The 26,642-nt window shown below is 58.3% G+C and overlaps 1 protein-coding gene across 2 annotated transcripts in view; it reads left to right on the forward strand.

Moving 5' to 3' along the window:
• Positions 1-8,734: 8,734 nt before the first annotated feature.
• Positions 8,735-26,642, forward strand: part of SMOX (spermine oxidase) — a 28,954-nt gene continuing 11,046 nt past the window's right edge. For both annotated transcript variants that reach the window (XM_058679486.1, XM_058679487.1), the window contains exon 1: positions 8,735-8,922. The gene's annotated coding sequence lies outside the window, so the exon portion shown is untranslated. The remainder of the gene's footprint in view (positions 8,923-26,642) is intronic.

Below are 26,642 nucleotides of genomic sequence, written 5' to 3' on the forward strand. Positions count from 1 at the left end.
AACTTATCTTTTAATTCCATTTTCATTGAGTTTTTAAAGTGCTCTTATATTGACATCTAAATATGAGTGAAATTTATTTTTGTAAATCTGAGACTATAAAGTGCTTACATTATGTCATCTCTGTGACAATCATTGTCTTTTATGTGTACTTAATGTATCTCACAGTTGATAAAATTGGTCAGGTTAGATGAAAAATTGTAGGAGCTTGAAGTATAAAACAGGTCAAGCATATGCATATATTGCTTATTTGTATTATGCTTCTGGCAGCAAGGATTAAGATTGGCATGATGGTGTAGTGGTTAAAGTCCTCACCTTGCACACCTGGGATCCCATATGGGCACTGGTTCTAATCCCGGCGGCCCAGATTCCCATCCAGCTCCCTGCTTGTGGCCTGGGAAAGCAGTTGAGGACGGCCCAGAGCCTTGGGACCCTGCACCCGTGTGGGAGACCTGGAAGAGGTTCCCGGCTTCGGATTGCTTCAGCTCCAGCTGTTGTGGCCGCCCCTCCTCTCTGTCTCTCCTCCTTTCTATAGGTCTGCCTTTCCAATAAAATATAAATATATAAATATAAATATATAATAAAATAAATGTAAACAACAAAGCAAAAAGTGAAAAAAATAACGACAAAGAACTCTGTTCTTGGGCGCAGCTGGCAACCACCTGTTTTACTTGCTGGGGTGGGGAGAGGGTTAGGTGTTCTTGGCAACAGGGGCTGCTGGAGCTTGAAGGTGTGCCTGCAGTGGAGGCCCCGCTCCACTCATTCCAGCTTCCCACCCATGCCGAGCCCGTGTGAGAGGCAGCCATGGGCGCTCCAGGAGCTGGGCTCCTGTGGTGTTCACTGAAGACCTGCCTTGAGTTCTGGGCTGCTTGCTTTGGCCCTGCCGCCTGGCCCAGCTGCCCTCATGGGCACTTATGGAGCCAGCTAGTGGGTGGTGCTCACTCGCTCAGTCTCCCTGTCTTTCAAACCGATCAGTTGTTCTAAAAATAAGGGAGACCAGAGACAAGGTTGGGCAATTCCCTAGGTATATTCTCTCTGCAGGTTCACCAGGTGCTTTTCAAAGTCTGGACAGTTCCAGAGCAGGTAGAGAGAGCCCCGCACCCATTTGGCTGCTCAGGGCTTCTCTCCCAGGAGGTGGCGTGGGGGTGACTGACTGTGTGCCCTCGATAATCTGTGGCAGACAGCTCGATGTGTGAGCCCTGAAAACTGCTAAGAAGGGAATGACACTGTGAAATCTTTAAGAATTCTGTCTCTTTGCAATGAAAGTGCTTCCCAGGGCAAGTGACAGCCTCCAAATATACCAGGTTAGGGTTTTCCCACAAGGTTAGTATTCAGTTTGAATAGTACACTCTGTGCATCTTTAAAAAAAAATTTGTTTATTTTTAGTTGAAAGGGAGAGTTAAAGGAAGGAGGTGAAATAGAGAAAGATCTCCCATCGGCTGGCTCACTCCCCAAATGGCCACAATGTCCAGAGCTGAGCTGATCTGAAACCATGAGCCAGAGCCTCTCCTGGGGTTCCCATGTAGTACAGGGTCTCAAGGAACTGGGCTGTCCTCCATTGCTTTCCCAGGCCATAAGCAGACAGCTGGATGGGAAGTGGAGTGGCCTGGACAGGAACTAGTGCCCATATGGGACCCTGGTGCTTGTAGGTGAAAAGGAATTCTCAAGCCACCCTACGGGCCTCCGAGTTTCAGCCATCTTGATCTCCACTGTTGTCCACGGTGTTGTGAAGGCTCTCTGTACTCTCCTCTCCACAGGTTCCCCCTTCCAGGATGGGCTCAGAGACCTTCTGAAGGCCTTGGCCTGTCTTTGGCCCATGGCTCAGTTCCAGTTTGCAAGGCTGTTGGGAAACAGCAGTGACCTAGCCATTCTGTGTGTGAGGCCTGAAATGAAGTCAAGCATGAGTCAGCCTGCCCCAACCTCCAGGATCTCCTGGGCCTCCCATGACTCAGAGGACGGTCTGTTTAAAGGGTAAGCTCTCCTCCCCGGAAGTGGGCAGCCCCCAGCCTCCCTCCACCTGAGTCACCAGGCCTGCGGGTGGGGCTGGGTGGAGGGGGAGCTCCAACGGAGGCACAAGCACCACCAGGCTGAACTTGGGGAAACCCAGTAAACTGCAGTGCCGGTAGACTCAGTGGAGCTCAAAGGGAAGATGAGCCAGGCCTTTGGCAGTACGTGTGCTACAGACACACTTTGGGATTTCTTTTGTTCCTGTGCCAAATCAAGGGAGCCCTGGGGATGGCTTATCTTTGAGGATTTCTAGGACAAGCTGTAGCCTGTGCAGGGCCTGCTAGTGGGTGGAGGGAGTGGGGAGGTTTCTGTGGGATTGGGGTCAGAGTGAGGCCTGTGGAGGAGGGGGCTGGACAGGGGAGGTCTGACTGACAGCCTAGGCTGGAGGCAGGTGGGCTTGGTGAGCAGGAGGGCCCCCTTGGAGGGTCCGATGAGGCTGGATGCAGGTGGGCTTGGTGAGCAGGAGGGCCCCCTTGGAGGGCATGCTGCATCTGCTGCAACCAGAACATGAGACCTCGGATCTGGCAGACCCCAGGCCATGGTCTGTGGTTTCTGTTTTCTCTCCCACCTCTGCTCCTGTCCTTGTTTGTCCTTTTCTGTCTCTCCGCCTCCGCCCCACCCTCTCTCTTCCTCCCCTGTCTTCTGCAGCACGCAGGGTGGTGAAGGCCGCCCTCTCTCCCGTGGGCTCCTTTCCTGTTTAGGTGCTGCATGGCATCTGTTTACAGGGGCAACTCATCCTGTTTACTCCTCACTGACACAGTGGGTTGGGGTCAAGGGCCTGTGTGCCCTCCTGGCCCCCTGAGCTGGGGTGGATCCAGGCTGCTGACACACACAGGAACACCCCCTCAGCTGCCACCAGGCCAGCCTGTCCAACTGGAGCTGAGGGGAGGTCCAGGGGCCCTCTCTGCTCTCGTGTTGAACGGCGGGCAGAAGGTTACCTGGCAGTAGCCAAACCAGTGCCCACGTTATGGCTCAGGGCTCAGATGGCTCCTGCCTGAGGCCAGTGTGCAGCGAGAAGGGCAGTGTTCAGCTGGGGCTGGGGTGGGGGGCTGGGGTTAAGTGAAGTCTGAGACTCCTGGCTCTAGGTGGGGAGTTGGCCACACGCCAGAGGGCCACATGGTGGGTGCCTTCCCAGACCCCCCACTGCCCTGCCTTTTTGGGTTGGGGACTCACTGCTCTTGGCTGTCCTGTCCTGGTTGGGTGTAGGGTTAGAGGTGGGTGGAGGTTTCTAGAGGTTGGTGGCGTGGGTGAGGGAAGAGGGCAGGCCTGTGGGAAGAGACGGTGGGGTGATGGGTACTCCATCAGCAGCACTCAGGGCCTCAAGGCAAGGAGGGTGGATTTGGTGGCAAGGCCCTTGCTGATGACCCAACTCCTGATCTTGGTATCTACCCTGCCAGGTAAGTATTGATGACCCAACTCCTAAACGCTGAGTGTCAATGCCCAGGGATAAACAAAGCAGGGGGTCCAGAGGCCTCTGATAACCTGGGGGTGCCTGAGGTCAGGAGGCCCCCCGGAGCTTGGCAGGAGTATGGGCTCCCGGCAATGCCCAGCTGAGCCCCAGCTGGATCTGCCTGCCCTGAGCGAGCAGTTCCTGGCTTGTGGCAGATTACCTGTCAAGAGGCTGCCCTGGGGCCTTTTATTCTTTGCAAGGTACCCTGGTTACAGGTCGAGTTGTGTTCCTTCCCCCACCTTGTCCCCCAACAAGAGAGATGTTGGAGTTCTAACTCCCCTCAGTTCCCTAATTATGTGACCTGATTTGGAGATGGAGTCCTTAGGGGGGTAACCAGTTACAGTGAAGCCATCAGAATGGACCTTAGTCCTCCATGATTGTGTCCTGCTGAAAAGTGGCAATCTGAAAGCAGGAGGCACATGGAAGGAGGAACTCTTGTGAAACAGAGGCTCCACAGGTAAGGGGCACCAGGAGGGCCGGCAGTCCTCCCCAACGCCCAAGGGACACCAGGAGGGCCGGCAGTCCTCCCCAACACCCAAGGGACACCAGGAGGGCCGGCAGTCCTCCCCAATGCCCAAGGGACACCAGGAGGGCCGGCAGTCCTCCCCAACACCCAAGGGACACAAGGAGGGTTGGCAGTCCTCCCCAACACCCAAGGGACACAAGGAGGGCCGGCAGTCCTCCCCTAGGCCAGGAAGAGGCGTGAGACACAAGGAGCTAACCCTGCTGACGTCTTGAACTTGGACTTCCACCCTTGGGAGCTGTGAGAGCAAGCATTCCTATTAATTTTCTCATGGGAGGCCTGGCCTGCAAATGCAACACTCTGCTCTTTCCATCAGCAGGAGGAGGTGACTAACCTTCTCCTTGAATCTGATCCGGCCTTGGGACTTCGGCAGAAACCATGACTTTCAAATTCTGAGTCTACATCTGGGGGTACTTGGCATCTTTCATGTTTATCCCTGAGAAGTCAAGCTGCTGTATTGGAAGGAAGTGCAGGTCACCCTGCCAGGTGCCCCCCAGACAGAGAAGGTATCTGCACGGTTCTAGTCCCAGCCAAACTGCCACCTCATGTCGCTCAGCATCCCACAGGGCAGACAGCTGAGCCCTGTCCACTCCAAGAATTGTGAGAAAGAAGAAATCGTAACGGGTCAGTGCTGTGCTGCAGCAGCCCATACAAACTCTGGTTCCTTCAAGTCTTGGATGCTCCATTTCCAATCCAGCTCCCTGCTAATGGCTTGGGAACACAAAGAAGGTGAACTAAGGGCTTGGGCCCCCTGTACCCATGTAGGAGACCTGGCAGAAGCTCCTGGCTCCTGACTGGCCCTGATCCAGATAGAGTTAGTCATTTGGGAAATGAACCAGCAGATGGAAGATTCTCTCTCTCTCTCTCCCATTCCCTCAACTCTGCCTTTCAAACAAATAAATGTTTAAAAACCCTTAAAAGAAAAAAAAAAAAAAGAACCGAAGAGAGAGCCCCTCTGTTGTGAGGGTGTTGTGCCAGGCAGCGGTGGACAGCTGGAAGTGTGTCTGCACAGTGAGGACATGTTCTGCTGTCCCCACAGTGCCACGCTGGCCACTTCCTCACGCAGGGACTCCGGGGACAGCAGACTCGTTACATGCACTGGCAGATTTTTGCTGGTGTGTCTTTTTTCTTTCCAAGTTTTAGTTTTAAAAAGATTTCTTTATTTTTAATCAGAAAGGCAGATTTACAGAGAGAGGAGAGAGGTTCACCCCTCAAGTGACTGCAACAGCTGGAGCTGAGCCAATCCGAAGCCAGGAGCCAGTAGCCAGTAGCCTCTTGTGGGTCTCCCACATGGGTGCAGGGTCCTAACGTCTTGGGCTGTCCTAGACTGCTTTCCCAGGCCACAAGCAGGGAGATGTATGGGAAGTGGAACAGCCAGGATGTGAACCAGTGCCCACATGGGATCCTGGCACATGCAAGGTGAGGGTTTAGCCATTAGGCTAGTGCACCAGGCCCTCACTGATGTACCTTTTTGGCAGGCCCTGGGTAATGCCAGCCCCTCAATGGCAAGGCACAGGGGAAGGAGTGTTTTTGGTTTTGAGGCATGGATTAGAGGAGAAGGCTTCATGTTTGGAAAGGCCCTCAAGTATAGAAGGATGTTTGGCATCCAGAAAACACAGTGAAGGTCTTCGACAGTGGTTTGGGGGGACTTGTGGTGCTTGGCACACACAGGACTTAGCTGGGACTGACGCTAGGGGTGGGTATATGACTCAGGCCAATCAATGCCAACATCAAAACTTCCATGGGTGGTTTGGGGTGATGTTTATAAACTTTTAAAATTTATGTACTTGAGGAGGGAGGGAGAGAGAGAGAGCGAGCAAGCACTCCTTGTCCACTGCGTCACTCCTCACATGTCTGCAATGGCAGAGGCCAGATCATGCTGAAGCACGAAGCTGGGAATGCAATCCGGGTGTCCCAGGTAGGTGACTGAAACCCAGGGTCTGCATTGGTGGGGAACTGGGGTCAGCGGCTGGAGCTGGGCACAGGTGCACCATCTTAGCTGCTAGGCACACGCTCCCCAGAGCTACCAGAACCGGTCGGCACCAGCCAGGTGCAACCTTGGCCTTTTGCTGGCAGAAAGGCAGAGCTGGGGCTGTGAGCATGGAGCCGCCTGCTCCGGCAGCCAGCCTGCTATGGCAGGGAACAGCCAGAGGGGTGGGGCAGAGGAAGGCCAAGGCTGGGAGACACTGTGTGCCTTTGGGTCCCCGAGTCAGTCATACCATCGGTGCCTTCTGTGTCACGAACATGAACATCTGAAGACAGACTCCTGTTCACGCCAGCCAGCTCCAGGGATTTCCCTTCAACTTACTGTTAGTGGTTTGCCGGCTACGCTAACTCTTAGGAGTAGACACTGCTTCTTAATCTCAATTGACAAGTGATAAGATCAAAGCAAAGAGAGGTTAAGAAACTTCCCTAAGGCCACATACCCCAGGAAGAGCCCACTCAGCAACACTTTGCTTGCTGGCTTGCTTGGGTGATGGGGAGGTTCACTTGTAATACGGAGGATGTGGGGGCAATGCGGAGGGAAGGCTTGCACGTGGAGGGATCAGCTCACTGAATCAGAAGACTTTTTCTGCTGAAACTTCCTTTGCTGCCTGCTCCCTCCGTAAGGGCACATACGACCCAATTTCTTTTTTTTTTTTTTTGACTTTTTTTTTTATTAATTATTATGCATTATGTGACAGTTTCATAGGCTCTGGGAGTCCCCCCACCCCTCCCCACGCCCCTCCCCCCTGGTGGATTCCTCCACCTTGGTGCAGTATTACAGTTCAAATTCAATCAAGATTCTTTCCTTGCAAACATATACCAAACATAGAGTCCAGCTACTTATTGTCCAGATGGGTTGAACAGTTTCTTGGGGAGACCATTTCTGGTCCAAAGTTAGAGCTGGTAGAATATCATCCCAGTCAATTAAGAGTCCCAGTATAACATTAACAGCAATTTGTAACATTATGGAATTGACATGGTTTTGCGTAACCAGTATGTTAAAAAAAAACAAAAAACAAGTTCTTAACCACAACCTATGATTTGCTCATTGACATTTCAATTTTAGTTTGTATACAGGACCGGCTGCTATATACCTTAAAATGGCTATAAGGTACCATTCAGCTGTCTCGTGTCTATTTCATTTTAGTATTTAGCCATTTGTTGTGTTGAAGTATAATTTTACTGATCTTGGCAGATTTTAGGATAATCTAGACTGGCTTGTAACTCTAACAAGACATTTGTCAACAATTAAGGTGCAGAACATTTTTTTGGGGGGGGCTGTGCAGGAAAGTCCCCAACACCATGGTGAAGAGTGACTAATCTTCGTGTCCCACCCAGCGAGGCATGAGCAAATCCATGCCAGCTCTTTCCTGTCAGATTCCAACCTCTACTTTTTGTTGTTTGTCTACTTATTTTAGGTTTTTTTAGTTTGTATGATTGTTTGTTTGCTATGAGGGGTTTTCGGAGCGATCCTGATGGTCATTGCAAGGGAGGGTGGGGGTCCAGAGGTGGAGCCAGGCTCGGACCAGAGAAAGCTTTCCTCCCTGGTCCCGAAGGACGTTTATTGTTCTTCTGTTTCTGCGGACCGCTCAGGGCTTCTGGTTGTCTTTCCGATGACGTTGGTTTCTGCATGGTAGAGTTTGGACTTCTTTCATCCCCTGCAGAAGCTCCGGTTGGGGGTGGGTGACCTCAGAGTACTCGGCCTCTGAGGGCATCCAATTCCCTGTGGCCTCCTTGGCAGTTGGGATGTAGTCCTTGTTGCTCGTATTAATAGTTTGTGGTGAAGGTCTGGGAGTCTTCATGGTCGGGATCCAGGCTTTCTCCTTGCCACCTGCTCCACCCTGGAGTGCCCCCCTGCTCCACGCACATGACCTCCTGTTAAGAGGTTGCATACGACCCAATTTCTACAGAGCCAAATCTCGACCCCTCTGGCTTCTGCACCTCCCGCTGTCTTCTACTCTGAACTTGACTCTGTACCTCCAGGGACAGTGCCCTGGAGGAGGCCTGGGTCACGAGGTGTACCCTTCCCAGCCCCAGGAAGAGATGGAGCAGAAATCCCCACTCCTCCTCCCAGACCAGACCAATAAAACGGTGCACAGGGTAGCCAGGGTTGCAGAGTCTCCACGAGGGAACTAACAGACACATAGTTTCCAAAGAACTCACATCTTGTGTTAGGAAGAAAAAGAAAGTGACCCTCACACTCCACATCGGCGTCGGTTCTCATTAAACCAAGGCAGTGGCAATGCGAACTGGCGCATCCACTTCCAGCTCTGGGCTTTGAAAAGCACGCACGCCCCCTCCTCCAGCGGTTCACGCTTGGACCAAGATGCGGGGAGGACCAGGAGACAGCGCGTGATGGGGGGCTTGACAGCATCGACGGGGGGACAGTTCAGACCTCCAACTCCGGAGCGCGACCAGGGAGAGGACCCGAGGGAAGGCTCTGGGGGAGGAGCAGGTGTGCCCGTGACTTTTTAAAGGACTGATTCCCAACTCCCCGGGTAAACTGAGGCAGGAGTCCCGGCTCCCATCTTCGTCTCGAGGCAGTTTCAGGTTAGGGCCGGGTTGGCTACGTTTCCTCCGGGGCTAGGTGGACGAGTCGGCGCCAGCCTGAACGGTGGCCAGCGCAGGACCGGCAGGTCCCAGGCAAGGTCCCCAGCAGCCCCGGGCTGCGGTGGCCTCGGCTAGCCCGCCCTCGGCGGGGCGGACCCGGGGAGGAGCTCGGCGCGTCCCCGCCCAGAGGCGGAGCCGGAGGCCGGGCCGGAGAGGACCGAGCGGGGTGGGCCGGGGACGCGAGGCGGAGCGGGGCCCCACACAGGCCGCGGCGGCTGGCTCGGGCCCCTACGGTCCCGGCGGCGGCTGGAGGAGGAAGCCAGGCGGCTGGAGGAGGAGGGGAGGCGGAGGAGACCGAGGCCGAAGCGCCGCTTGCTGAAGACTCACTTCCCCGGCTCAGCAGGGAAAGGTAGCGCGATCCGCCATCCGGTCCCGGCCGCGGTCCGCAGCCCTCGACCGAAAGCCGGCAGGGGCTGCGGCTGCCGAGGGAGGGCGAGGGGTCCCCGGGGCTCCGACGGCGCGGGGCTCGGGCTCTGGGGTGCGCGGCGTTCCCGGGAGGCTCGCTAGAGCCGTGGGCGCCGCGCCCCCCTGGCTGCTGTGGCAGGAGGCGGGGAGCAGCGGCGGTGGTCCCCGGGGGCTGCGAGGACCCGGGCTGGGAGGAGGGCAGGCCGGACTCCCCCGAGCTGCGTACGGGTAGGGAGCGCTCAGGACGCCCGGCGCTCGCGCTCCGTGGGCGCAGACAAAGCCGGGCGCGGACTCCCCGCGAGGACCCCGCGGCCCCGGGGGTGGGCGTCGGGCAGAGAGAAGGCTCCCGGGGCGACGGCGGGGACTAGGGGAGAGGCTGTGCCGCCTCGGAGCTGCGGCCGTAGGGGTGGTCTCCTGGAGGTCCCCCGGTGGGAGTGGAGAGCCGCGGCTCCGAGTGGCTGGCTAGGGGCTCGCAGAATGCCGGCATGGAAGGAGGTGGGAGTTGGAGGGGGTCCCGAGAGAGGTCCCTGGCCTGGTGTTGGGGCTGCGGCTCTTGGAGAATGAGTGAGGGTCTTGGAGACTCCCTGCAAGCTGGCAGCAGGAGGGGGGCCCGGAGGTTAAGCTGGTGGCTGTCACCTGGGGTGCACTCTGCCCACAGGTTGCTGTTGGAACCAGGCAGGGTCTGTGCCGACAGCCTGGCCTCTGTTGGGGCTCAGAGTCACCTGGAGCACCGGGGCAGGAAAGTGGACAACAGCAGCAAAGACACTTGGCTGTCCCTGCTTGCTGAGAAGGGAGAAGCAGGCCTGTGCCACAACCTGCCCCCCCAGCTCCCTGTCCCCACGCCTCAGTTCCCTCCACTTTGTCCAGTGTTGAAAGTGTCCTCTGTCCCCGCTGCACCCCAGCCTCATCTTGCGCTCTCCAGGGTGAACGGGACTTATTTTTGACACAGAAAGTGGGGGAGCTGCCTGTGTACCCCAACAAAGGCAGACCTGTGGAGGCTGCAGCTCCCTGTCCTTCCCTGAACTCTGCAGCTCTGTCCACCACTCCTGGCTTGGGGTGCTGGGCTTCCCACCCCCAGCCAGGGAAACATCTCCCTGGACTCCTCCTGGGTTTCTTCTTCCAGTGTTGTTTACCCCTTCTTTAGGCTTCTTTGCCCGCAAGTGTTGCCTCAGCCCTCCATGTAGTAGGGCGCTTGGCTCTCCATGTTTTGGGGTCCTGGGCTCTCCACGTCCTGGGACCCTCAGCCCTCCATATCGTAGGGCCCTCTGCTCTCCATGTTGTGGGGCTGTGGCTCCATCCTCGGCCTCTTCCTCGCCTGACTCCCTTCCTTGCCCTGCCCCTCTAGTGCACCTGCCCCCACCCCCACGTTCTTTCTTATGATTGACTTGAAGAGTGCAGCATTGGTATGTAAGCATACAGATCTTGAAAGTCCAGCATTTTTGGGCTCACTACTCTAAGTACAGCTTTCATCTCTGGCCCCCGCCTCCCTAGGCCCTCACTCACCTGATGATTTATGGTGCCCTGGGTGACAAACAGTTCAGTCTGGGGTCAGACAGCTCCCTGTGTGCCCTCCCTAGCTGTGGTTCCCTGCCCCCACCCCCTTCCCACCCCGCCAGCCACACCATTTTAGAAAATGCCCCACAGTCCACTCCCCACTCCCCCACAGCTGGTCCGGGAACAAGTTATCTTGCCTCCCTGCACAGAACCCGTCTCTGGCCTGGTCTTCGTACTCTGCCGACACCAGCTGCCACCCCGGCCGCCATACCAGCCACCCCTCTCCCCTCCCTGCCTTGGTTCCATCTCAGCAGGGCAGCAAGGACTGTGCAGAGATAAAATCATTCCTCTAAAACCTTGAGAACTCCCTACTGCACTTGAATGTAGCCTTGAAGCTTTACCCCCTGACTTCCCCAGCCCTCTGACTACCACAGACCATCCCAGGTGGCCTTGGCCATGTCCCCCTCCCCCACCCCCACGCATGCTCTCTGACAGACACATCTGATTCACCCATGCCCCGGGAGCACCTGAGCTCCTCTGCCCCAGGACATTTGCGTATGCTCCGTTGTTTTCTTAATCTGGAATTCACTTCTAAGGCTGTTTGCCGGCAGGCTCTGCTCTCCCTAATTTTTCATGTGTCAACTAAAATGTGCCTCCAGTGTCTGCCCAGCCTCACTAGAGGCTTTTCCCTCTGCCCTTCACCATGGCACCTGCTTGAGTGTCTCATAGTGTTGGTCCTGCTCTGTAGCTGCTTGCTATAATCATGTTATCCTTGGCTTTGCTGAGACCTTGGCTGGATGGCCCACTGCTGCCCTGGAGCATCCAACACAGACCACCATGGAGCTAACACTCCCAGAGTTTTGAGCTGGGTGGGCAGGTGGGGTGGGGGTGCGAGGGGAGGTGGACACAAAGAGGTGGGTTTTGAAGTCAGCGCAGGAGCTCCTTTTACTCCCAAGTGACCCTGAGAAGTTTTCTTTGCTTTCTACTAAAATTTTTGTGCAGATTGCTGCAAGAATTGGAAGGGGCCCCGGGATGTGAGAAAGGGAAGTGGGGAAGGTTTGGGTGACTCCAGGCCAGGCCTGCAGGTCACGATGGAAGCTGGGCTTGTGGGGTCACAGTAGGCTGAGGGGAAATCATGTCATTTGCTTTCTTCACTGGGAGTGCTGACTGTACCCACAGAGGCAGTGTGTGTGTGTGTGTGTGTGTGTGTGTGTGTTGGGAGGGAGGAGGAGGCGAAGGCAGCCTGGACAGCCAGTGACTGAGTTAACCTGGGGTGCCTGCTGGGGCAGGGAGTAGCACGGGGCTGGGGATATCTGTCTAGACTCTTCCCTTAGCGCCTGCAGCTGTCCCACTGATCCCGGGGAGCCGCGGGAGGCTGATTCCTGGGTATGGGACTCTCAGGATAGGCAGCCAAGGACCAGACGCCCTCAGAGCCAGGCAGGGTGCACCCAGGCCACATCACCATGAGCTGAGTGCTGGAACCCGTGTCAGGCTGGCCTGCCCAGAAGAGGCCTAGACGGGTGGGGAAGGAGGCGGCCTGACTGGGAGAGGTCAGGCAGACGGCCGGAGTGCCGGCCAATGCCTGGGTGTTCTTGCTGATGACCAGCCTCTTTCTAAAGATGTTGCAAATATTAGCTCCGTTAATCCACTCAATAGCTCTAGAAGGCAAACTTTGCTCCCATTTTATAGAGGGGAGGACTGAGGCCCAGGCAGCTGCATAGCCATAGAGTGGAGCTGAATTCCGAATCTGTAATACACAGTGCACTCTGCTGCTTTGCCCGTGTCTGTCAGGTCTGGGCCATCGAGGACTTCTGAGCATACCTAGGGGGCTGGGCACACTCCGGGAGGTAGGCGTGGGTATGCCCGGAGCTGGCCAGGAGGCCCCACGTCATGCCCCAGTTTTTCTCCCAGGAGGGGCTCTGGACCCGGGCCAGGGGATTGGCCTCGTACACACTGCAGCTTTGGGGCCCCTTGGGAGGTCTCCTGCTTCTGGAACAAAACCAGCTCTCTGCTGGAGATGCCACCGCCCTAAGAATGCCACCCTCTGGGCTACGTGTGCTTCCTGGGAGAGGGCGGAGTGGCTTGGTGGGGCTCTGCAGCAAAACCCACCTGTTGGATTCCAGGTAGAATGTTGCAAGGTGGTGGTACTGGGGGCTTGGCTGTGAGGGCCTTGCCTGGGGGTTGAGCTGGGTGCTGGATGTGGCATTTTCGTTGTCACTACTGGTCTTCCCAGCATACTCTTCCCATGAGGCTGTGTGACAGCCTGCTCCCTGTGGAGCCGGGGCTGGGCAGGACACCAGGTCTGGGAACATAGGGGCTGGCTGTGGCCTGCAGGCTTTCCTGTTGGAACCTGAGGTTGCCTCTGGGCAGGTGGCCTGACCTCCCAGGGACATGGCTGGCTACCCGAGGAAGGGCTTTCTGACCACACAATGTGCAGGTTTGTTTGTTCCAGGGCTTAGGGAATCTTTTTCAGCTACCTGGGCAGGTCATGTCCGCCTGGCCAGACAGAGTAGAAGGTGGGGTTGGACCAGCGGGCATTCTTTTCCACACTGGGGAAGCCAAGGCACAGAGAAAGCTCCCTGAAGCTGACAAGGCTGTAGTTTTTCAGGAGGCACCCTCTTTCCTTGGCAGGAGAGCATCAGGTAGGTCTGCCCAGGCGCCCACATCCCAGCCTGCCGGGTGGACGTGAGGGCTGGAGCTGAGCCTAAGGCAGGCCGGCCAGCCAGGGTTAGGGGTCCACCTGACCACCAGCCGCTGGCTTCCGTGCCGTGGTCCACACCTGGCGCCTCCTGTGGCCCAGTCTGGGCAGCAGACCTGCTCTTTACTTTCCAGGAATCACAAGCGAGCCGTGCCAGGAGGAATGGAAAGAGGTGCAGTTTGGGGCACCTTGCTGGAGGAGCTGCTGCTTCAGGAGGGGCCCCAAGGCCTGGGCAGCTGGGGCCCAAGGGGTGGGGGAGAAGTCCAGGCTGGAGAGGAAAGGCCTGGAATGCCAGACTGCTGAATCCTGGGGAGCCATGGAGGGTTACAGGCCATGGGTGCAATGGCCAGATGAGATACTGGTCTGTAAAAGAGCTTGTCAAACTTGCGGATGCCCGGAGCATTAAGGAAACGTGTAGGTGGGTCCCGTCTGGTTCAGAAGGTCTGGGATGAGGCCCGGCACCTTGCATTTCCAGCAAGCTTCCCACCCCCATAGTGCAGTTGGGTAGCCAGAGTTTAGACTTGGGGTCACAAAAGGTAGGTGCTGATTCGATGGGAACTACATCAGATCAAGACTCCTGGGGACTAGGTCGAGGGAAGTGTTGGAACTGCCAGGGGTGGCAGGGGCAGGATCCAGGTGAGCCTGGGGTACATACAGGGCAGAATGGAGTGTGTGGAGGACGTGGGGTGCAAGGGTCACTCTGCAGAGAGGTGGCGTGAAGTGAGGGGGGCTTGAGTGTCAGGTGTGGGACACAGACCTGACTTCCTAACCAAACCAAAAGGGTCTCCCGAGGCCACGGTGGGGTGTGTGCCATGACAGGCTCCGGGCAGGGAGGCATGCAGGCAGCACGGGTGCAGGGCACGTTATCTTTGCCTGCAGCCGGCCTGGGGCCACAGGTGGCCCATCTGTGTGGAGCACTCTTCCTCCAGTGGGGGCGGGGCCGGGAGATCCCGGAAGAGCTGGCCTGGCCCAGCAGCTCCAGCTGGGACAGCGTTTCTTCTTGGTTCCTGTTGCTCCGGCCACTGGCCCTGCGTCCCCCGACGGCTACTTGAGCCAGGGCCTTGTCCCTCTGCCTCTGTTCCTGCTATACCTGGGGGCTGGGGCCTGGCTGCTTCTCTTTGCTCTGGCCCTTACAAGTGTCTGGTCTCTGAGGCTGCAGCCGCTTTCTGTACAAACTGAGGGGGTCCAGTGCCCTCATTGGGAGGGGGGGGGGTGGGCCCAGGGATAGGGTGGGTGGGGTGCAGCTGGACACATCCTGGGTTCAGGTGACTATGAAAGCACGCCAACACGTGATGGTGTGGAAGGAGCAGTGAGCTTGGAAACACTGTGTGGTTGGCTTTGGGGTCTCTGAAGACCCCTTTCCCAGGCTCTGCCTGGCCTGGGGCAGGTGTCTGAGGACACGGGGCAGGAGGATGGCAGGGTGTCAGACCGAGGAGGCGAGGAGGGAGGTGGTGACAATAAGCATCCCATGGGTTGGGGAAGATCAGAGCTGAGCTTCCAGGAGTACTGCCCCGTGCAGGGGGCCCAATATGAGCCATCCTCCCTTTTGGTCCTGTCCTGGCACCACCCTGTAGCATCTAGGGTTTGGAGGAGAAGCACTCCACTGCCTGTGGGTCATTGAAGAATGCTGAAGAACGTGAAAGGTGCCAACAAATCCGGTAGAAAAGCAAAACTCTGTTTAGTGTTTCCCAAATCTCTGGGATCCTGGCTGCCTGCTTGTGAAGCTTGCCTGCTAATAGCCTGCTACCCACTGCTCGGAAGAGCTGAGATGGGAGCCACGGACAAGGCAGGTGGTTCCAGAAACATGAGGGAGGAAAGGCAGGGTGGAGGGACAGTCTCCAGGGCTGGGCTGGCAGAAAGGGGTGCTGTGTGTGAGTGGCAGCATGGGTGGGTCCTGGCCTCTCACAGCTACAGCTCTGTCTGTGGCAGTGAGAAGGGACCCGAGGAGGACCTGCCCGATGCTCAGGGTCTCACGGTGGTTGGGCTCAAGCTGTCTGGATGCTGGATATGCCTACTGCCCTGTACCGCCCTGCAGCCTGTCACTGCAGGGGTAAATAGAGTGGGTGCCTCGGTTTCCTCATTTGCACTCTGAAGGTAACAAAATCCCTCCCCCCCACCCCTGGCGGTTGCTCTCTCCCAGGCATGCTGGACAGGGCCACAGGGTAGAGCTCCAGGAGGGCACCAGGGCTGGGGCCCTTTGTCATGGAGTGAGAGGCAGGCAGGTCAGCAGGGGCCAAGTGGAGTGTGGGCCACAGCAGTCCCTGGGGGAGAAGGCAGGTAAGGGCAGCCAGGCAGGCTTTCTGGAGAGGTGTGGGCAGGAGATGTCACAGGCTTGGGTCTGGATTCAGAGGAGGATCCAGTGTAGAACCCAGGCGGTTCGCTAGGGCCCGGGGAGTGATGGAGAGGCTTTTGAGCATGGTGGTGGTGCTGTTGGGGCATGCGGCAGTGGGGGTGGCATGCTCCCTCGGAGTGGCTGTGCCCATTCATTGCTCGGAGCACAAGAGGGTCACTCGGCTCCCGTGGCATTTATTCTCAGGTTCTCGCAGCTCTGAGTCATTTTCCCCAAAAACTAAGGAAGGGACAGTGGCCTTCCTGGAAGGGGGTAGAATTGCAGGGGTGCAGTGGTGGGGCCAGCAGAGTGACTCCCCTGCCTACCCGCTCCTGCTGTTTGTGAGGATTCTGTTCAGTAGCTCAGGTAGGGTGGGGTGTGGCATGTCAAGCAGGCCTGGGGGAGGAGCCTCAGTGTCCCTGTTGCCCGGTGGGTGCGCGGGTGGGTGGCCCTGGGAGAGCAAGGCTGGTGGGCTTTCCTGCTCAGTCCCTGGTGCACTGTTCTCTAAGATCCAGGGCTACAGGATAAAGAAAAAAAAAAAAAAAAAGAAAGAAAGAAACAAAGCGTTTGGTCTGCAATCAGGGTGGCCTGGCCAGGGCTGGCTTCCTTTTTCCTCTCCCTGCTTCTGTGGGGTGGAGGAGGCAGGTGCCAGGTAAGGCCAGGAAAGCAAACTTCTTCAGGAGTTGTTCTTTACTAGAGATCTGAACCCAGAGCCTTGCCACCCCCTGCTGACTGTGTGCCAGGCGCTGGCAGAGGCGTGCTCCCCTAGGAAGCCTCCTTAAGCAGCCATTTTTCAGCTGGAGACACTGGCAGTGCCAGCACAGGGCAGGGTGTGGGGCACGCTCACCTGGTCCCAAGGCTCTGCCCTCATTCACCTTGCTGCCATGTCCACATCCAGACATGCCCTGAGGTGAGGGGCGATCCCATCCCAAGTCAGCTACGACCTAGGTGGTGAGAGAGAGAGCCAGTTCGCCCACGGCCTCTCAGAAACACGCCACACACCCATGCTTTGCCGTGGTAGACACCCAGGAGTCCTCAACGCCCTGTGCTTTGGAAAATGAACTTAACGTCAAACACAAGACTGAGCTTCGTGAGTTAATCTGAAAAGATCTGCAGTTTTTAAAAAAAGTCAAGGAAAGGTAATGAACGTGACTGCTTTGTTGGAATTTAAAAAGTAAGGTCCAGCTGAGGCTTCATGTCCCCGGCATGCATCAGGGGCGCCAAGTGTCGGCAGGCGGGTGGTGGACCCCTTGGCAGTGTGGGCTGTGGGAAGGAGGATGAAGGGAAGACCTCGGCTGTGTGTTCAGGGGGAAGGAGCAACATGGAAGATGACAGAGCTTTGAGTACAGCCTTGCTTGATTTTCAGAGCTGCCGGCTTACTTAGGCTGCCTTTGAACTCTACACAAAAGGGCTTGGAGAAGATGCTCATTGTCCCAAGTCTGTGGGTGTTTAATGGGTGAAGTCACGGGCCCAGGCGCCGCGTGCGCTTGCATGCAGACAGTGCCGGCTCTTCAGGCCTGCCTGGGGCTGGGTGCTGGGACCTGGGTGGAGCTTGAGGAGGAGCCCTTCTGCTTGCTGTGTCCTGTGCACTGGTTTGGGGAGCACAGCTAAGATACTCCGGAGCCCTTGGGACGAGCCTGTGAAAGAGCAGTGTCCTGAGGGGAGGTACGACCTAGTTCTTTCAATCTTCAGGTAGAAGTGCTTAGACCATATCTCTGGCCCTATTTATGGAGGCGGAGCGGAGGGCCGAGGTGCTGTGGCCTGGCATGGTGGAGCTAATGCCACGGAAACCTGAGCCAGCCCTAGGGGGGTGGGTAGAGCAGACTGGCCGGCCAGCTGACAGCTCATCCCAGGAAGCGCCCGGGCAGGGAGGCAGGTAGCCTCCTCCTGGTGGCAGCCCCAGCTCTTGGCAGTACTGCTTGTTTGAGCTGCCAGGCTGCGCGACGACTCCTGCCTGCCTGAGTACCTGGCACCATGTGTGTGCTGTCAGTACTTGCTAAGGGCAGGGCAGGTACTGTGCCAGGCTGGAGGAGGCCTTTGGGCGGGTCTGCTGTCCCGGAAGCTGCATGTGGGGCCCAGGAACGCCAGCCAGGGTGAAGCACAGAGGGGAGCCCTCACTCATTCAGGGTGGCCTCTGGGAACCTGTCTCCTCATCTGTGCAGTGGCCAGCAGTGTGTCCATGAGTGTGACCAGATGCAATGGATGGAAAGTGGCCACCAGGGCAGGGCCTGACACAGGAGAACAGAATTTACAGATTTGGGAAGGATTTGGGAAAGGCTTGGATTTGGTGTTATTTTTGTCATTTGTGGCCACACAGTTCACCTTCACCCTGTGACACACTGTGTGGCCTTGGGGAAGGCACATTTGTGGGAAACAGCTGATGGTGGACAGGAACCCCTTACCATGCACACAGGGACCCCATGGCTCCGGAGAGGGGCTCGTAGGAGACCCCTCCCCTCCCAGGGGCTGGAGCCCATTTGACTTTGTGCAGTCACGAGGGGCCACCACGGAGGGGAACTGCGTGGCCGCCTGAGCTGCTCTCCCAGCCCCAGTTCTGAGTGCTCTCCCAGGGGGTGGAGCAGACTGCTGACTTGGCGGTCCCCCTCTGCCCCACAGCAGCCAGGCTGCGGCTCCTGGCAGCGAGAGGGGAAGCCATTCCCTCATCTGCCAGCTTAAACGTGCCTGCCCATCAGGCGCCGAGTGCCCGTCTGCAGGTTGGGTGGTTCTCTGGGTGCAGGTGGCATTGAGGAGACTGAGTGACCAGGCCTGAGCTGTGAGTGGTGGGGCTGGGGACCTGCTTGGCCCTGCGCTGGGAGGTGCTGTCTGTCTTGCCTTCTGGCAAGAGCGCCCAGGAGGGAATGAAGCTTAGGGAGCAGAGTCTTACTCCACTGTGGGAGGTTTTGTCTTTCAAGAGCCTGACCACTTGACACAGTCAGAGCTGGTGTGGGATCATCCCAGCCATGTCATGATGAGTCCTCCTGATTCGCGCCGCACAGCCGACCCTTAGCGATTCTCCAGGAGGTCACCAACAGCATTGTCCTCTCTCCAATGTCCCCTCCCAGGGAGGCCTGCCCTGCTTTCCCGACATGAGCAGCTAGCTGTCCCCTGTCTGGGTCCTTCCCGAGCTGTTAGAGCTTTGAGGCAGAGTTTTCTCACAGGGGCTGCAAATCGTGTCTACAGTCACTGTTTTAAATTTGATTGATTTATTTGAAAGTGAGACGGAGAGATCTTTTATCTACTAGTTCTCTCCCCAGGTGCCCACAACAACCAGGCCAAAGCCAGGAGACCCAAACTCAGCCTGGGGCTCCCAAATGGGTGGCAAGCACCTGGGCATTGAGCTGTCAGCTGCTGCCTCCTGGGGTGTGTGTGAACAGCAAGCTGGCCTCAGAAGCTGAGCTGGGGCCTGAACCTATACTGTACCATAGGGTGTGGGTATTGTAACAGAAGGAAAAGCACATCCCCGGTCAGCATGCCCCCTGCCTGTAGGCCTTGTGTTCTCCCAAGCTGTGTCTGCTGGGCACCAGTCATGCTGCAGGCTCACGATGCAACTCCGGGTAAAGCCTCTACTCAGAACACCAACATCACACCGGAGCACAGCTGCTCTGACTCGATTCCAGCTCCTGTGAATACACGTAAGAAGGCAGAAGGCAGCGGAGGGTGGTCCAAGTGCTTGAGCTGCTGTCCCCCGTGTGGGAGACCCGGGGGGAGTCTGAGGCTCCTGGCTGTGGCTTGGTCTCTAGCCCTGACTGCTTGTGGCTACTTGGGGAGTGAACCAGTGGAGACAGGGTCATCTCTGTCTCTCCGCTTTCCTCTGCTGCCCTGCCTTTTGAAGAAGACACAAAGGAAATGTAAAAGCAGGTGTGGTCATCCCAGCCCACACACCCTGGGCTCACCCAGACCCTGATTAGTTAGGCACCCATCATGCACAACCTGCGGGGCCTGGGCAGTCTGCTGAGTGACCCTGTGGTCCATCTACCTGCCCTTCTGGTTCTGTCTGTGGGTTTGTATGGGAGACTGGACAGATGCTAGCTGTGGGATATGTGCCTTCCCATAGGTACATCTGTCCCGCCTGTTACCTGGACTCTATGCTGCTGGGGGCTCACCTGTGCCGCTGGGAGCTGCTGGGGGCGGCTCACCTGTGCAGCTGATGCGTGGGAAGCTCGGGGCATGGCTTCTGCACCAAAGGGGTGGGGACTGGGCATGGCCCTGCAGGGAGGAGGTGGGAGATGCCGGGGGTTGGGGGGGACCTGCTGTGAGAGGCCACGCCCATCTCTGGCAACAGCTAAAGCAGCCCAGGGAGGTCAGGCAAGTGGGTGCAGTGGCAAGGGACTTCGTCACCTGTGGACAAGCCATCTGCAGGTTGTGCCTCTGAGCCTTTGCAAATGCGGTTCCTACTGTCAGGAGCTCAGGCCTCCCTCCTGGAAATCCTTGGCTCCTCTGCTGGCCGCCTGTAGGTGCCTCTCCATGTGCTGTTCTGGATTTGCCAGCATGACTTGTACTTTAAGGTCTGTGGCTGGGAGCTCAGGGCGGGGCTGTCTCTCTTAGACTGATTTTTTATTGGCAAGGCAGAGTTGCAGAAAGAAGACGAGACACAGAGAGCAAGCGTCTGTTTGCTGTCTTACACCCCAGGTGAATGTAATGGCTGGAGTTGGGCCGGTCTGAAACCAGGAGTCAGGTGCCTCCTTCAGGTCTCCCATGTAGGCAAAGACTTGGGCCATCCTCTGCTGCTTTCTCAGACACGTTACTAACGAACTGGATCAGAACAGGTGCCCATGCCAGCGCTGCGGGAAGAAGATTAGATTGCTATGCCTCTGCGCCAGCCCCAGGGCTGCCTCTTTAATTCCTTGCTGTGTCCTCCCCTCCCTGGGGGAGAGGCCAATGCAGTGCCAGGCAGGACCGTGTCTTGTGGGCAGAGGGGGACACAGAATCTACATATCTAAGCCCCTCTGAGGACATCAGGTCAGGCCCCAGGGGAGCGGAGCAGGTGTGCTGGGACCTCCCACAGTCCCCGTGAGGAAGCAGAGACCTTGCGAAGCGGCTCAGACCGCATCCTGGGGCCTCTCAGAGGGAGCAAGGGAGCAGGTCCTCTCAGCGGACAGCCTGAGTGGCCCTTGGGGATGCGGAGCCTGGGGTGGGTGGAGGCTCCTGGTGGGAGCACCAAAGGACCCTCCCCTCCCCCCGGCGGCCCTGGGCACTGCCAGGCCCCCACTGCCCTCTCTGGCTCCTCCTGTCTGGCTTACAGACCCCCTGTGTCCCTGGTGCCTGCCCCAGATGATTGATAACCCCCCAGCCTCGGGGAGCACCTGATGGCATCCGTGCCTGGGCCCCACCCCGGAGACTCTGTGATGACCCCCAAGTGACCCCAGCCTGCTACTTGGGAGGAAGTTCCCATCTGGCGTGGGTCAGGCTCCCTGCTTCCCACAGCAGAGCCCTGCATGTCAGCAAAGGAGGCAGCTGAGCGGGCTGGGGGCTGACCTGGGTCCCACCTCAGAGATGGCTGGGGTAGAGAGCATGCTGGGTAATGAACAATCCTCCCACGGCTTCCCCACCCCCCCCAAATAGCAGTGAGCATTTATTCTGCTTGCAGGTCCCAGGGGACGGGAGTTTGCAGCAGGTCTACTGGGTGTCTGAGCTCAGGGTCACTCACGCCGGCCAGGGATACCGGCCATCATGCAAGGCTCGCCCAGGACATGGCCACTAGCTTGCTGGGGGTGCCCTCATATGCTTGACACACGGTTCAGTTGTTGGCAGAGGGCGGTGTCGTCAGGGCATGGTGGCTGGCTTCCCCTGGAGCTGGGAGACCAAGGCAGGCCCAGGGTGGGAAAAGGGAAGCCGCGGTGTCTTGTGTCTCGGAGATGGCATTCCACTGAGTCCGCACTAGCCTGCGGTTCCTGCTGTGTGCTGCAGAGGGGACCTCTCGGGGTGGGGGTGCTAGCAGACCAGGGTCCCCGCAGAGCACACAGGCGGTCTTGGCCAGCACCTACAGCAGGTGTGTAGGCGAGATGCCCCTTCATTCCCTTCCCCTGTTCCTCCTAGGCCATAAGGACACAGCAGTTTCTCCAGGTGGTGGGTGGCTCTCTCCAGGGATTGGTGCAGCTGTCCCAGAGCGAGCATGCAGGGGGTTTGTGATCCCTGCACCGACTGGCCTCCCTCTGTGAGGCCCCCGTCCTGCCTTCCCTGGGGTGACTGCCACCTCATGTGCACACCGAAGCCTGTAGGAGCATGGCAGACCCGTTGCCGTTTCATGCCTGACTCTGGACCACGCACATGCCTGCCTTGGTAATCAGCCCTGTGAGGCTGGCACCAGGTACTCCGCATCCTCATGCTGCTGGTTGAAGGCTCTGAGGGAGAGCTGTAGGGAGAGGAAGCTCGCGCTCAGGCCCCTTACCTAACAAGCAGTGGGGATTCAAAGCGTGGCAAGAGCCGGGGTCAGACTCTAAAACCTGGGAGAAAGTCACAGAACTATGGGGTATCCCTAACGGGGGGAGTGTTCATCAGGTTGGGTCATCAAGGGCCCCATAAAGAAGGGTGCTTTTGTGATTGTCCAGGGTTTCCGGAGGGCCATGGTGCCTCAGAGCAGAGCTGGCTCCTTGGTTTTCTCTGGAACTCCTTGAGTGTCAGCCCCGACAGGAGATCTTGCCAGAGTGTCCACAGCCGTGGACACTCCAAAACCCCTCCAAAACCCCCTGTCAGGGGCCTGCTCTGCTGTCGGCAGTGCCCAGCTCTGTGGTCTCTTGTACACTTCTGGAGCTGGAGTCAGGTCCAGGCCAGGTGATCTCATCAGCAGGCTTGCTAGTGGGGGGACTGCAGTAGACTCTTTGGGTCCCAGGAGGTTGGCTGGACAGCTCTGGGGTTGGGACTGAAGTCAACTCAGGAGTGGCAATGGCTCATTTCACATATGGGAGAAATGAGGCTCCAATGCTAGTGTACTCTCCCATGGAGCACTGGCAGTTTCATCATCTCTGGGGGGATCTAGGAGCGGCACAGTCACCTTTAGGTCCTGACTATGTGGATGTGCCTGCCTCTGCAGAGGCTGGTATACAAGGGGGTCAGTGGAGTCCTGCTTGTGCAGAGCTAGCTGGGACAGGCATGCATGCACGCACACGTACACACACACACACACACACACACACACGGGGAGCCACGGCATTGGGCAGGGGCCATGCACGTGGACACGGATCCGGGCGAGGCTCCCACGTGACTTAGAGCCCCAGTGAGCAGCCCCAATGTGCTGCCCCAACACTACATTTTGCGGAAGGTGGCATCTGTAGGATGGACTTGGGGTCAAGCATTTGGCATGTGGGGCACCCAGGGGCCGGGAGGAAGAGTCAGCCCAGCCTCCGTGTGGCCTGTCCCTACCTGCCCTTCTGGAGGACATGGCCGGGTGGCCCCAGCTGAGCCCAGTGTTCATGAGAAACACCCTGCCCGCACTTTCTCAGGCTGGTTTTGCCGCTTCCTGAAACAGGCTTCAAAGACTCGGACATTCATGCTTTTAGGAACTTTACCCCTAGGACAGAGACGTGGGGCACGGAGGCATTGTATCTTGGAGACCAGTTCAGGTGCCAGGCAGGCGGAGGGGGCCCTGCCCACTGGCGGCCCCTGGGGATGCTGTGCTGTTGCCCTTTCTGAGCTTGCAGTTGGCACATGATCCCTGGTACCACTTGCCCTGTCACTGCTGGGTGGGATGGTCTGGCTGAGTCTGTATTGAGCTGGGGGTCCAGGTCCAGTCTGATATGAGGGAGGTCCTGAGCTCAGTCAAGGTTGGGGTCCCTGGCCAGGTGGGCTCCTGGCCCTGGCACAGCAGACAGTTCAGCCCTGTGTCGCCACCCACTTCCTTTGCAGCTGGCTGCAGCGTTGCCTGGGCAGCTCCATCCGGTCTTCCCAGCAGGGCTGGCAGAGAGCTGTACCCCTCCTTTGGACGGACAGTGGGCTGGGGGTGAGCCATTACTCGGGACGTGGACATGTGTGCCCAGGAAGTGAAGAACAGACCCCGCATCTGTAGGGGGAGTTCAGAGGCGTGGGGTCCAGAGAAGGGAGGACCCTGGGGGTACACCTGGACCCAGGTCTCTTCCCCTTTCCTGCTCGCTGGGGCTCAGCACATCCTGCCTGGTACACTTCCTCTGGCCGGCCTGGGTGAGGCGGCTGCGGAGGGTCTGGCTGGGAGGAGGTGGGGCACAGTCCTTCTCCGGGGTTGAGGGTGGGAGGAGCTTGTGCAGACACAGAGCCCCTTTGTCTGGGTGGCCGTACAAAGCAGCTGGTCTGGGATTTCTGGGCCTTTTTTTAACATTGGAAGAATAATTGCATTGTCTGGGGGGCCTGGAGAGCCCTCAGACCCTGGCAGGCCAGCCAGGCAACTCAGGGAGGCTCCCCTGGCCCAGCCTCTGGCATCCTGCCCACATGAGAGGCCTGAAGGAGAGGGTGCTACTCCTTGGGAAACTGAGGCAGGAGTTTCTTGGGTGGGGAAATTGGGAGGGTGTAGGGGAGCTGCACCCTGCTGCCCGTGACACCAGAGCTGTGGACAGGCTGCCAGGAGGAAATGTGGGCTTTGAAGAGTGAGTGGGTGTGCTGGGCAGGCATGTGAGCCATGCCTTCCTTTGGGCAGAGGGTGGAGGCAGGACCCTGGCACAGACAGGGCCACCTGTGTGGGCGCCTCTGGAGGGGTGTGGGCACCCGCGAGACTGCAGTAGCCATTGTTGGAGAGGGAGGGGGCATCTTTGGGTTGCAGGGTGAGGCTAAGCCACACTCTTTTGTTGAGGGGTACCTGCCCCTGGCTGTGACAGTTCAGTCACCTCAAGCCTGGAGCTGGGCCCTGCTCCATGACAGTGGGAACAGGAGCTGCAAGGCTGCTGGGTTTCCTGGGGAAGAAGCCCAGGCTGAGGGGTGGGAGGAGGCAGTGTGGGTCTAGTGACAGGGGCACACTAGGACCTGACGCCCTAGCGTGGTTGCTGCTTCGGGGTCACATGGGACAGGCCTGGTGGTACTTGAAGCCTCAGAGCTGTGGCCACAAGTGCACGTCGGCCGCCGCCATGCCCTGCCCGCGAGAGCCCAGGCGGGTGGGCTTTCTGACTAGACTGTTCCCCTCAGGCCCTGGGCCAGGCAGGGCTAGGGAGCTGTGGCAGAGTCAGTTGGGGGTGTTGGGGGGGAGAACGCAAGCAACAAAGGCTGCTGGGCCAGGGGGAGGGGCTGAGCCGTGAGGCCCTGCCCACGCTGGTGCATAGCAGTGAACCAGCCGAGCCCTCTGGCCTGGCCACACTGGGGCTGGGGAGTGGGATTGGGTCAGAGTGAAGCATCGCAGAGAGAGGCTGCAGGACTTGTGGATTAATGGGGGGGGGGGGTAATCGCTGGGAAGTGAGACACTGCCTCTAGGCCCTGGACCTTGGTGGGAGTCAGAGGAGCTGTTGAAGCCTGGCTGGTTGGAGGAGGGTGGCAGGCAGCAAGGGGTGGCGGCACACAATGGAGCATGTGTGCCCACTCTGCTCTCCAGCCTGCTGGGTTTTCTGGCCACCCTCCTTGGGGGACAGGAGTTTGCTTGCCGTTTTCCCATCTCCTCCCTGTCTGGCTTCCAAGGCAGGGGCAGGCGGAGTGCAGCTGTGGGCACTGGGCGGCAGGGGGAGCCAGAGAAGCAGTGTGCACGGGGAAGTTAGCTGGGGGGAGGCAGCGGGGCATCACCAACAGCGAGGGGGCACTCACCCCCAAGCTGGCTTCATTCCTGGCCACTCCCGGGTGTGGCTGCCCTCCGGACCTGTTAGCACAGCCATTGGGGGCCGTGGCACTGGCATTGGGCAGGAGGCCCTGGGCCCTCCCAGCACCCCCTTGCCATGGAAGCCAGAGTAAGCTGCTGGCACCTCCTTCCTCCTCCCTCCCTCCCTGCCCCTCGCCTGGCTGAGCCAGCACTTTTTTCTTCTCTCCTTTATCTGCTCAAAAAGCACAGGGTGTTCCGTTTTCTCCTGCGAATGCAGATCAGGCAGCAGATGCTATTTATTTATTTCTTTCCCTAAGGCAAAGGGGGGAGAGAAAGAGGAAAAAGGGGGTGTAAGGCAGGTTCTCCCATATGTACAAAAGAGAAATACCCCAAGGGACAGGAAAAGCTGTGCCCCCTGGAGGTTGTGTCCTTGTCCGTCTGCCCCTTTCAGGGGAACTCCGGAGCGCCGGGCTGGGCTGGGGGATGGACATTGCAAGCTGGCCCTGCCTGCCCTCTGTGGGGGCAGGACTGAGGGGTGAGGTGTGAGGATCTGGGGTGGGGGGGTCACGTGGCCCCCCGCCTACCTCCCTGGCGGCCAGTGACATCTGCTGTAGTTCAAGGTCTCTGAGGCCCAGCCTGACCTGGGGAGGCTGGGGTCTTCTCGCGTTTGTCCTAGAGACACAGTGCACTCCAGAACCCCCTCACCTGCCAGGACATGCAGGGCCAGCCCCCCGAAAAGGCTGAACGTGGGTGGCAGCGGCCGAGGGCCATACGTGGCTCTGGCAGGGCTGCGCGGCGCACTGAGAGAGTTAATCCTCGTTCCACCTGCGACCCCGAGTCTCCAGAAAGGCTCCCCGCTGCACAGCTAACTCTCAGAACCACTCTGCCCTTTATTGCCCAAGGAGAGGTGGGTGCAGGCAGCGCCACGTCGGCGGGCACCGGGGCCGGCGGCCCTGCACCGCAGCTGCCGCGTGTTTACAAACCTGACGCCGGTGCTGCGCGCTCGCTGGCCGCGCTGGCAGACATCCGGTGGCCGCGTGGGCCTGACCCTTGCTCCCCGCCAGGCGGCCGCGTGCAGGCGGCCACATCCTCACCTCTAAATTTAGTCCCAGGAAGGAGAGCTTTAGGGAGGGAAAGGGAGGGACAGAGAGGAAGGGACTCGGGCCAGCCCAGACCCTGTGCTCTTCCAGGGGCGGGGCTGGGGGTACCGGGAGGAAGGAGGGCTGGCCTGCGGGACCCCTGGGGTTCTGAGCCTTGGAGGGACCTGCCTGTTGAGGGTGCGGGGCGGGGGTCATGGCCTCGGGCGCCACCTTCCAGCCATAGGAGTGAACCACTTCTGTCCTGGGCCATCTGGCCTGAGTTCCCAGGGGTATGTGTGGCCCAAGAGGTTGCTTGGGTGGGTGCAGTGGGGACAGGTGGGGACGCCGCACAGCTTGCCAGCCAGAGTGTATTTCCCCAAAA

Source organism: Ochotona princeps, chromosome 22, assembly GCF_030435755.1.
Source record: "Ochotona princeps isolate mOchPri1 chromosome 22, mOchPri1.hap1, whole genome shotgun sequence".
NCBI lineage: Eukaryota > Metazoa > Chordata > Mammalia > Lagomorpha > Ochotonidae > Ochotona > Ochotona princeps.